At 36.3% G+C, this 9,544-nt stretch overlaps 1 pseudogene; it reads right to left on the reverse strand.

The window, feature by feature from the left end:
* Positions 1–8,754, reverse strand: part of LOC119520683 — a 178,866-nt pseudogene extending 170,112 nt beyond the window's left edge.
* Between the last annotated feature and the right edge of the window lie 790 nt (positions 8,755–9,544).

Below are 9,544 nucleotides of genomic sequence, written 5' to 3' on the forward strand. Positions count from 1 at the left end.
AGGAACACATGAAAAAGTGTGCAGCTTCACTAGCTATTAGAGAGATGCAAATTAAGACCACAATGAGATACCATCTCACACCAATTAGAATGGCTGTCATTAAACAAACAGGAAACTTCAAATGCTGGAGAGGATGTGGAGAAATTGGAACTCTTATTCATTGTTGGTGGGACTGTATAATGGTTCAGCCACTCTGGAAGCCAGTCTGGCAGTTCCTTAGAAAACTAGATATACAGTTACACTTTGATCCAGCAATTGCACTTCTAGGTATATACCTGGAAGTTCTGAAAGCAGTGATGTGAACAGATACCTGGAAGTCAGTGTTCATAGTCACATTATTCACAATTGCCAAGAGAAGGAAACTATCCAAAAGTCCTTGAACAGGTAAGTGGATAAATAAAATGTAGTATATACACAGAATTGAATTCTATATAGCAATAAGAAAGAATGATGTCATGAAACATATGACAGCTTGGATGAACCTTGAAGACATAATGCTGAGTGAAATAAGCAAGGCATGGAATGAGAAATATTATATTCTACCTCTAATGTGAACATTGCTCGGGGAGAATGCAGGTGTGTTGCTCTTCCCCCCATCAATGGTTGCTGATGTGCTCACAGACACTGGGGACTGGTGGTTTGATGGGCTGAGCTCCAAATCATGGGACTTACCCTTGGGAAGACTGCTACTGCAAAAGAAAGGCTAGGCCTGCTTATAATTGTGCCTGTCTCCTCCTGAATGCCTCTTTGTTGCTCAGATGTGGCTCTCTATCTCTAGCTAAGCCAACTTGGCAGATGAAATCACTGCTTTGCTCCCTGTGGGATCTGACACCCAGAGGTGTAAATCCTCCTGGCAATGTGTAATATGACTCCCAGGGAGGAATCTGTACCCAGCATTGTGCAATGGAGAACTTCTTCTTGACCAAAAGGGGGATGTGAAATGAAATGAAATAAATTTCAGTGGCTGAGAGATTCCAAAATATGCAGAGAGGTCACTCTGGTGGGCACTCTTAAGCACAATATAACCCTTTTTATGTTCTAATGACTTGGAATAATTAGCAGTGGATACTTGAAACTATGAAATTACAACCAAGAACCCTGGAATCTTGAAGACAATTGTATAACAATGACACTTATGAGGGGTGACAATGTGATTGGGAAAGCCTTGTGGATCACACTCCCCTTTGTCCAGGGTATGGATGGATGAGTAGAAAAATGGGGGCCATAAAAAGAAGCACCCAGTGCTCCTTTTTACTTTAATTGTTCTTTTTCACTTTTATTTTTATTCTTATTACTTTTGTGTGTGTGGTAATGAGAATGTTCAAAAATTTATTTTGTTACTGGATGCACAACTATATGATGGTACTGTGAACAATTGATTGTACACTTTGTATGACCACATGGTATGTGAAATCTCAATAAAATTGAATTATTAAAAAAACCCAATAATATCAGACTTTGGATTGATTGTATAGGATGTGATATTATCACAATAAAATTGGAAAAAAAAAACAAAATACAAAAAAACCTTGGATATACATTGCACCAAAAATACAGTCTGGAGAGAAAAAAAATAGCAGTAAACCTAAAGCACATATAGAAAGTACATGGAAAGAAGGCAGATTAAAATGAAAGTTAAACAGTAAATATATTGAATATAAATATACTATTTAATCAAAATAGTCAAATGGAATTTAAGAACTATATATGGTTTATTCCACAATGTATTTAGTCATTCAGCAAGGTTGGCAGTAAAATGTGCAAGACAATATACCAAATTATCATGAAAAACTGTGAAAACAGGGAAGTCTAGGAACACCACAAACCTCTGGTCCAAACACCTATCAAGATGGAATTCCTTTAAATCCAAGGGTGTTATAGGAGAAAAAGAAGGACACTATATACTAACAAAAGAAGTAATTGACCAAGAAGAAATAACAAACTTAAATGTGTATGTACCCAATCAGTGTACTATAACTATATGAGACAAACATTGGCAAAACCAAAGGAAGAAATAGGTGTTCCCACAATAATTGCAGGAGACTTCAATACAACACTCTTTCTTATAGATAGATCATCTAGAAAGAAGACCAATACGGAAACTGAGAATTTAAACAATGTGACAAATGAATTAGACTAAACTGATATATATAGAACATTACATCCCAAATTACCAGGATATACATTCTTCTCTAGTGGTCATGGAACTTTCTCCAAGATAGAACATATGCAGGGGCATAAAACAAGTCTCAATAAATTTAAAAAGATTAAAATTATTCAAAGCACATTTCCTGACCATAGTGAATACAACTAGAAGTTAATAACTATGAAAGAACCAAAACACTAACAGGTATCTGGAGTTGAATCAACACACTCCTGAATAATCAGTGAGATGAAGAAAAAATTGCAAGAGAAATTGTAAAATATCTAGAGACAAAGGAAAATGAGAACACAACATATCAAAATTTATGGGATGCAGCAAAGGTGGTATTGATAGGGAAATTTATAGTTCTAAATGCATACATTAAAAAGGAAGAAACAGCTAAAATCAAAGAACTAATGGAACTGAAGTAGCTAGAAAATCATCAGCAAACTAATCCTAAAGCAAGTAAAATAAAAGAAATAACAAGGATAAAGGCAGAAATAAACGATATAGATAACAGTAAGAAAAAAAGACAACAAAAGAATAAATAAACCAATAATTGTTTCTTTGAGAAGACCCACAGATTTACAAACCTTATTTAGACTGACAAAATCAAAAAGAGAAAAGACTCACATAAACAAAATAATAAATGAAAGGGGGCTATTACTACACAGCCTGAAGAAATAAAAAATGTCATAAGAGGATACCATGAAAAATTCTGCCAACAAATTAGATAATTTAGAGGAAATGGATAATTTTCTGGAAACACATGAAAAACCTGGATTGAATAAAGAAGAAATAAAAGAACACAACAAACCAATTACAAATAAAGAGACCCAATCAGTTATCAAAAACATCCTTCAAATAAAAACCCAGGCCCAGATGGCTTCACAGAATTCTACCAAACTTTCCAAAAAGAGCTGACACCATTCCTACTGAAAGTCTTTCAAAAAATTGAAGAAAATGGAACACTACATAACTTATTTTATGAAGCCAAGAAATCACATTAACACCAAAACCAGATAAAGGTGCTAAAGGAAAACTAAAAATCTCCCTAATGTATATAAATGCAAAATTTGTAAACAAAATACTTGCAAATGGAATTCAAAAACATGTTTTAAAAAATTATACACCCTGACCAAGTGGGGTTCACCCCAGGCATGCAAGGCTGCTTCAACATAAGAAAATCAATTAATGTAATAAACACATTAACAAATGAGAAGGGAAAAATCAAATGATGATCTCAATAGATGCTGAAATAGCATTCAACAAAATGCAGCATCCTTTTATAATAAAAACACTTCAAAAATTAGGAATTGAAGGAAACTTCTTTAATATGATAAAGGGCATATATGAAAAACCCACAGCCAATATAGTTCTCAATGGTGAGAGACCAAAAGCTTTCCCTCTAATATCAGGAACAAAACAAGGATGCCGATTGTCACATTATTCAACATTCTGATAGAAATTCTAGCCAGTGCAATTTTCCAAATAAAGAAATAAATGGCATCCAAATTAGAAAGGAAGAAGCAAATCTCTCTTTATTTGCAGATGATATGATCTTATACTTGGAAATCCTGGAGAAATTTCTGACAAACCTGATTGAGCTAGTAAACAAATTTAGCAAAGTGGCAGGAAATAAGATGAATGCACATAAGTCAGTAATGTTTCCATTCCGTAGAAATGACATAACTGAAGAGACAATCAAGAAAAAGATTCCATTCACAATAGCAACTAAAAAAAAAAAAAATACATAGGAATAAACTTAACCAAGGGTGTAAAAGACCTGTATACAGAAAATTATATAACTCTACTAACAGAAATAGAAGGTGACCTAAAGAGGTGAAGACATAGTCCATGTTCATGTATAGGCAGGCTAAACATGGTTAAGATGTCAATTCTACCCAAACTGATCTATGGATTAATGCAATTGTCATCAAAATTCCAACAATCTACTTTGCAGATGTGGAAAATCTAGTTATCAAATTTATTTCAAAGGGAAATATCCCTCCAATTGCTAAAAATAATCTAAAAACAAAAAATGAAGTGGGAGGACTTACACTGCATGTCTTCGAGGGCCTAATATAAAGCCACAGTAATAAAAACAGCATGGTACTGGCACAAAGATAGACATATTGATCAAAGGAATTGTATTAACAAAAAGGAAGTAGGCCCCCAGGTCTATGGTTGACTGATTTTTTCATGAGGTCCCCAAATCCACTGATTTGGGACATAGCCTCTTCAATAAATGGGGCTGGGAGAATTGGATACCTATATCTAAAAGAATGAAGGAGGACCCCTAATTCACACACTATACAAAAATTATCTCAACATGGATTAAAGACCTCCATATAAGAGACTCCACCATAAAACTCTTAGAAGATAATGTAAGCAAACACCTTCAAGACCTAGTACTAGGAGGTTGCTTCTTAGACCTTACACACAAAGCACAAGCAGCAAAAGAAAAAGATAAATGGGAACTCCTCAGAATTAAAAGCTTTTGTACCTCAAAGAAATTTGTCAAAAAGGTAAAGAGGCAGCCAACTCAATGGGAGAAAATATTTGGAAACTGTCTGATAAGACATGAATGTCTTGTATATATAAAGAGATCTTAAAACCCAGCATTAATACAAATAGATCAATTATAAAATGGGCAAAAGATATGAAAAGACATTACTCCAAAGAAGAAATACAAATCTCTAAAAACATAAAAAATATTCATCTTCTGTAATTATTAGTGTGATGCAAATCAAGGCCACAATGAGGTATCATCTCACACCAATAAGAACAGCTGCCATTAAGCAAACATGAAACCACGTATGCTGAAGAGGATGTGGAGAAACTGGAATGCTTATTCATTGCTGGAGGGAGTGTATAATGGTTCAGCCAGTCTGGAAGACAGTCTGCTGGTTTCTTAGAAAAGTAGATATTGAGCTACTCTACAACCCAGTAATTTCACTTCTCACTATTTACCCAGAGGACCAAAAGCAGTGACATGAACAGATATTTGCACACTGATGTTCATAGCAGCATAGTTCACAATTGCCAAGATATGGAAACAACCTAAATGTCCTACATCAGATGAGTGTATAAGTAAACTGTGGTACATACTTATGATGGAATACTATGTGATAGTTAGAAAGAACATGATGATAAATCATATGACAACATGGATGAAACTTGAGGACATAATGTTGAAATAAGTCAGATTCAAAAGGAGAGATATTGTATGATATCACAAATGTGAAATTTCTGAAAAATGTAAAACAGGTGCTTTACATTGTAGAATATAGGAGACCTAGAGTTAGAGAGCAACTAGTGAAGGCAATAATCTAATAAAAACAGATAAGATATTGAGGGTAATCTTAATGATATGAAAAAGCTCAGGAATAACTATGGTTTGTTATTTTCCTCATGGTATGGTAGGAGCATATTGGAAGCAGAGTAGTTATTTCAGGATATTTGTTTTTCTCATTCCTTTGGTAGTTATTTCAGGATATTTGTTTTTCTCATTCCTTTGTTTTGATTTGTTTGAAATTTTTTAAAATTTTTGACAAATACAGTTTTAAAAAAAGAAAGCTGGAATTCCAATACATGCAACAGGGGAGAGACCAAGGAGGAGCAGGTTTCCAGAGGGGTCTAGAGATGAATCATGTTACACATAGAAATTGGACATCCTGGAGGCTGCTGTGTATGGATGTAGACCATGTAGAAAGGTATGGTTTGGCTAAATGTAGGAAGAAGCCATGGCAGAATAAATGGTACTTAAAACAGAGGCTTGACCTATTTAGTATTTCTAGGTTCTAATCCACTTTTTATTTCAAATATTGTGTCTAAAGGGCTCCTGAAACCTTTACTTACCAATGCAGGGTAAGGTGACTGGACAGAGGATTCTGGAAAACTCAAGCCTTTAGGTAAATACCAAGAAGTGAGATTGAAGGATTGTAGGATAACTAAATATCCAGTTTTCTAAGGAAACACCAAACTGTCTTCCAGAGTGGCTGTGGAAACAGATTTGGGAGGTTTAGTGGTGAGTCTCCTTGTGATGTCATTGATATTGGGGAAACTGAATTAGGAATCTGGCCACAAGGAGATATCCTAGTTTACCTGTTAGAATCTACACAGTCCTTAGAACTCTTCTCAGTTATACTCACCTCACTCCCTGTTGACTCATCACATTTTTATAAAGTCCTGAGCACTTGGTACCTCTAATCTGATTTCTAAGAAGCTTCTGAAACCTCACTACTCCCACAAAATCTCATTACAGTTTCCAAACAAGTACTCTTCTCTGCCAGCCATCCCTGTTTCATGGAATGCTACCCTCATATGCATGCCTGATTGAAAGCCTTCTCAACCCCTGATCTCCCAGCTTCTCTTGAACCCACAGTCATCAGCAAGTGTCACAGGATCTGCTTGAAGATGAGGTCCTGGAACTGACCTCTTCTCTGCATCTCCAACTCTACTCCTCCAGCCCTGACCATTCTGAGCATCAAGTGACTCTCAAAAGTCTGCACCTCATTTCACTGCTTTCCCTTTTCCCCACATCAAAGTTACTGTCTTTGTAAATTAAAACAAATCTCCCTACCCTGGTGACAGAGCAGTCAGTCATCTGGCCCATGGCAGCCCTTATCTCCAGTTTGGGTGTTACTCACTGTGTTATGGCCATACTTGTCTCTGGCTGCTCCTCATTCCTATAATGCTGATCATCCCCACTTAGGGTCATACCCTATTCTGGCCCTTCACACATCAGTGCTTGCCTCAGGTTCCGTCACTGCTCAGATATCTCCTCCTTAGAGAGGCCTTCCCTGCCATCCCCTTCCAAGAGTCCCCTTCTTCCCAAATCCACCTCTCCCTACACTTTATGCTTATATTTCTGCATCACCCTTATCATCTCCTGATATACTGTGTGTTCTATTTAATTTTCTTTAAAACCATCCTTAGTCTCCTAAAACATCACCTTTCCAGGGACAGGGACTTTTTTCTCATCATCACTGTTGTATCACTAAGCACTAACCCAGGTCTCATTCTCTATTTTGAGGAGAAATCATGATGCTTTATCAGTCATTTACCTTATGTGGATCCCATATCTGTTCAGAGAAACAATTGCTGATTTTCTCCATTTTCAGTAGTCAACACCTGTTTGTGTGATCCACCACAGGGACATTATTTAAAACAAAAACTACTTATTTAATGCCTACTGATTTCCTGGGAGCAGAACTCCTTCCTGTTCCTTCAGCTTTACTTTGAGTTATGTCAGTGGGTGACAGAGAACGGGTGAGTGTTGGGTCCTTATATTGTCAAGAGGGACTTCTTCTTCCCCAGAAAAACAATATTGCAGCACTCTTGCATTGGAGTAAAAACATCTCCATATGAAACTCACTATAAATTATAATATTTTTTATTTTAGGAGATAACATTAAACTATGTAGCATTCTTTATAATTTTGCTCCAAAAAAGATTCATATTCCTAGTTTTAAAATGTTTTCTTCAAATAATACATATTTAGGGAAAAGATTATTACTTTTACTTATGACTTCAGAATGTTCAGAATATACTGGGAAATGAATGTTGCTTTGAATTTTAAGAGTCCCATTGCTAAACTGCATATGTTCAAATTACATAAATGCATATGTATATATAACAAATTCAGTGCAAAATATTAATATATGAATACATAAAGAGATAAATAAATAATAAACAAATAAATAAGCACATAGAAACCTATCAATGTCTCTCATATAGTCCATTGCATATATGCATAATTTCTTAAATAGTAAAAGCTTTGTTCCTCCTGAGCAATAATTCAGTTTCCATATAGAGGAATCCCCACATTTCTGGGTGTGTTTCTGAAAGTCCAATATTTTGTGATTGAAGGATGAACTGACCATGGAGGACATCACTTGTGTGTCCAGAAGGTGAAGGTAGAGAACTCCAGAACGTGTAGTTTCCATTGGATCCAATGGCTCAATGACCTGCAAACAGAGAATGGGGTGGGTGAATGCAGGCTAGTGTTCCAGGAGTCATGTGTGGAGCTGAAGGTCATTGCTGTTTTAAGACCAGTCCCATTCCTGGAGGAAGGACCATGAGAAAGTGAAAGGTGACCACACTGTGGGTTTCCAAAAGTCTCTTGCAAGATCTTGGATCTCATGACCTCTTCTTGGGACTCCAGCATTTTTAGCATCTCCCCTATTTCATCTTGTTTGAAGCATTTGGAGCTCTCTTCCTCTAGTTTTCAGACCAGCAAAGTTAAGGCCTCCATCAGCATTGCTCTCATCTTACTTTGCCTTTCTGTAGGTGTTGATAAAGCTGAATATGTTTAAAGTCTCCTTCTGTAGCCTGGCTTCCTTAAACCTAATTCAGTCTCTGCATGCCCCTGATTATCTGCACTAACCTCGGCAAAATGTTGACATTTCTTGTCTATCATTGCAACCAGGGTTGTCTGCAAGCTGCTTTTCACATCTTATACAAAAATGGCTTCTGACAGACTAAACAGTTCTGAACAAGAATAGGAGACCCACCAAAAAGCCAATGAAAGGTGGACAGACTCCTGACTCCCACTGGAATCTCTGGAATGTGAGATCTGGACTCACATCATTGGGCAGCATCTCCATCATGCCCTCTCAGAGATTCCCAAGGATGGTCAAAAGACAAGCTCCACAAAGGCTTACAGGCCATCCATGGAACTGAGGACACCACAGTACTCAGCCCAGTAACCATGGATCCATCAGCTGACAACAAACCCCAGAGAACTCCCCAACATTCTGCCTGGAACCACCAGCAATGGGCAGCCTGGACCAATCATCAGTGAGGTGGTCATTGAGGGGTAGACTCTGACAACAAAATGTGATTTTCTCCATAATATTCTTATGTTCATTCTTATTTTCTTATTTTTCTATTTAAATTGATGTAAAATTGAAATACAGTGACATGTGATGATCTTAACTGAATGATTGCTCAGATTTAACAAACTTTCATCCGCAGTCCCCTACCATATCCAATGACCCTATCAAGATAGGAATCATTTCCCTTAATCTACAAAATAACCCTTTACCCTTCCATCAATAACCACCTTCCAACATATTCAACCCTCATGTGATTTTCTACATCATACATCAGTTTTGCCACATATTCAAATTCATAAAAATGAAATAAATTGAAATTTATCATTGGTGCTTGTAGCTTTTGGTCAAAATGTTTTGTTTAAAATATTATTATGGTTGTCTGGATAAATAGTTCCCTTTATTTTTATCATTGAGTCTTTGCCATTGAATTACTATATTATAAAATGTTTATCCATTTTCCTCTTGGTGGATATTTGGATTCTTCAAGTTTGGGGTATTAAGAGTAAAGATATTATTATCCATGTACATCATTTATATAAGGAAATGTTTTCATTTGCCA

Source organism: Choloepus didactylus, chromosome 26 (assembly GCF_015220235.1).
Source record: "Choloepus didactylus isolate mChoDid1 chromosome 26, mChoDid1.pri, whole genome shotgun sequence".
Classification (NCBI taxonomy): domain Eukaryota; kingdom Metazoa; phylum Chordata; class Mammalia; order Pilosa; family Megalonychidae; genus Choloepus; species Choloepus didactylus.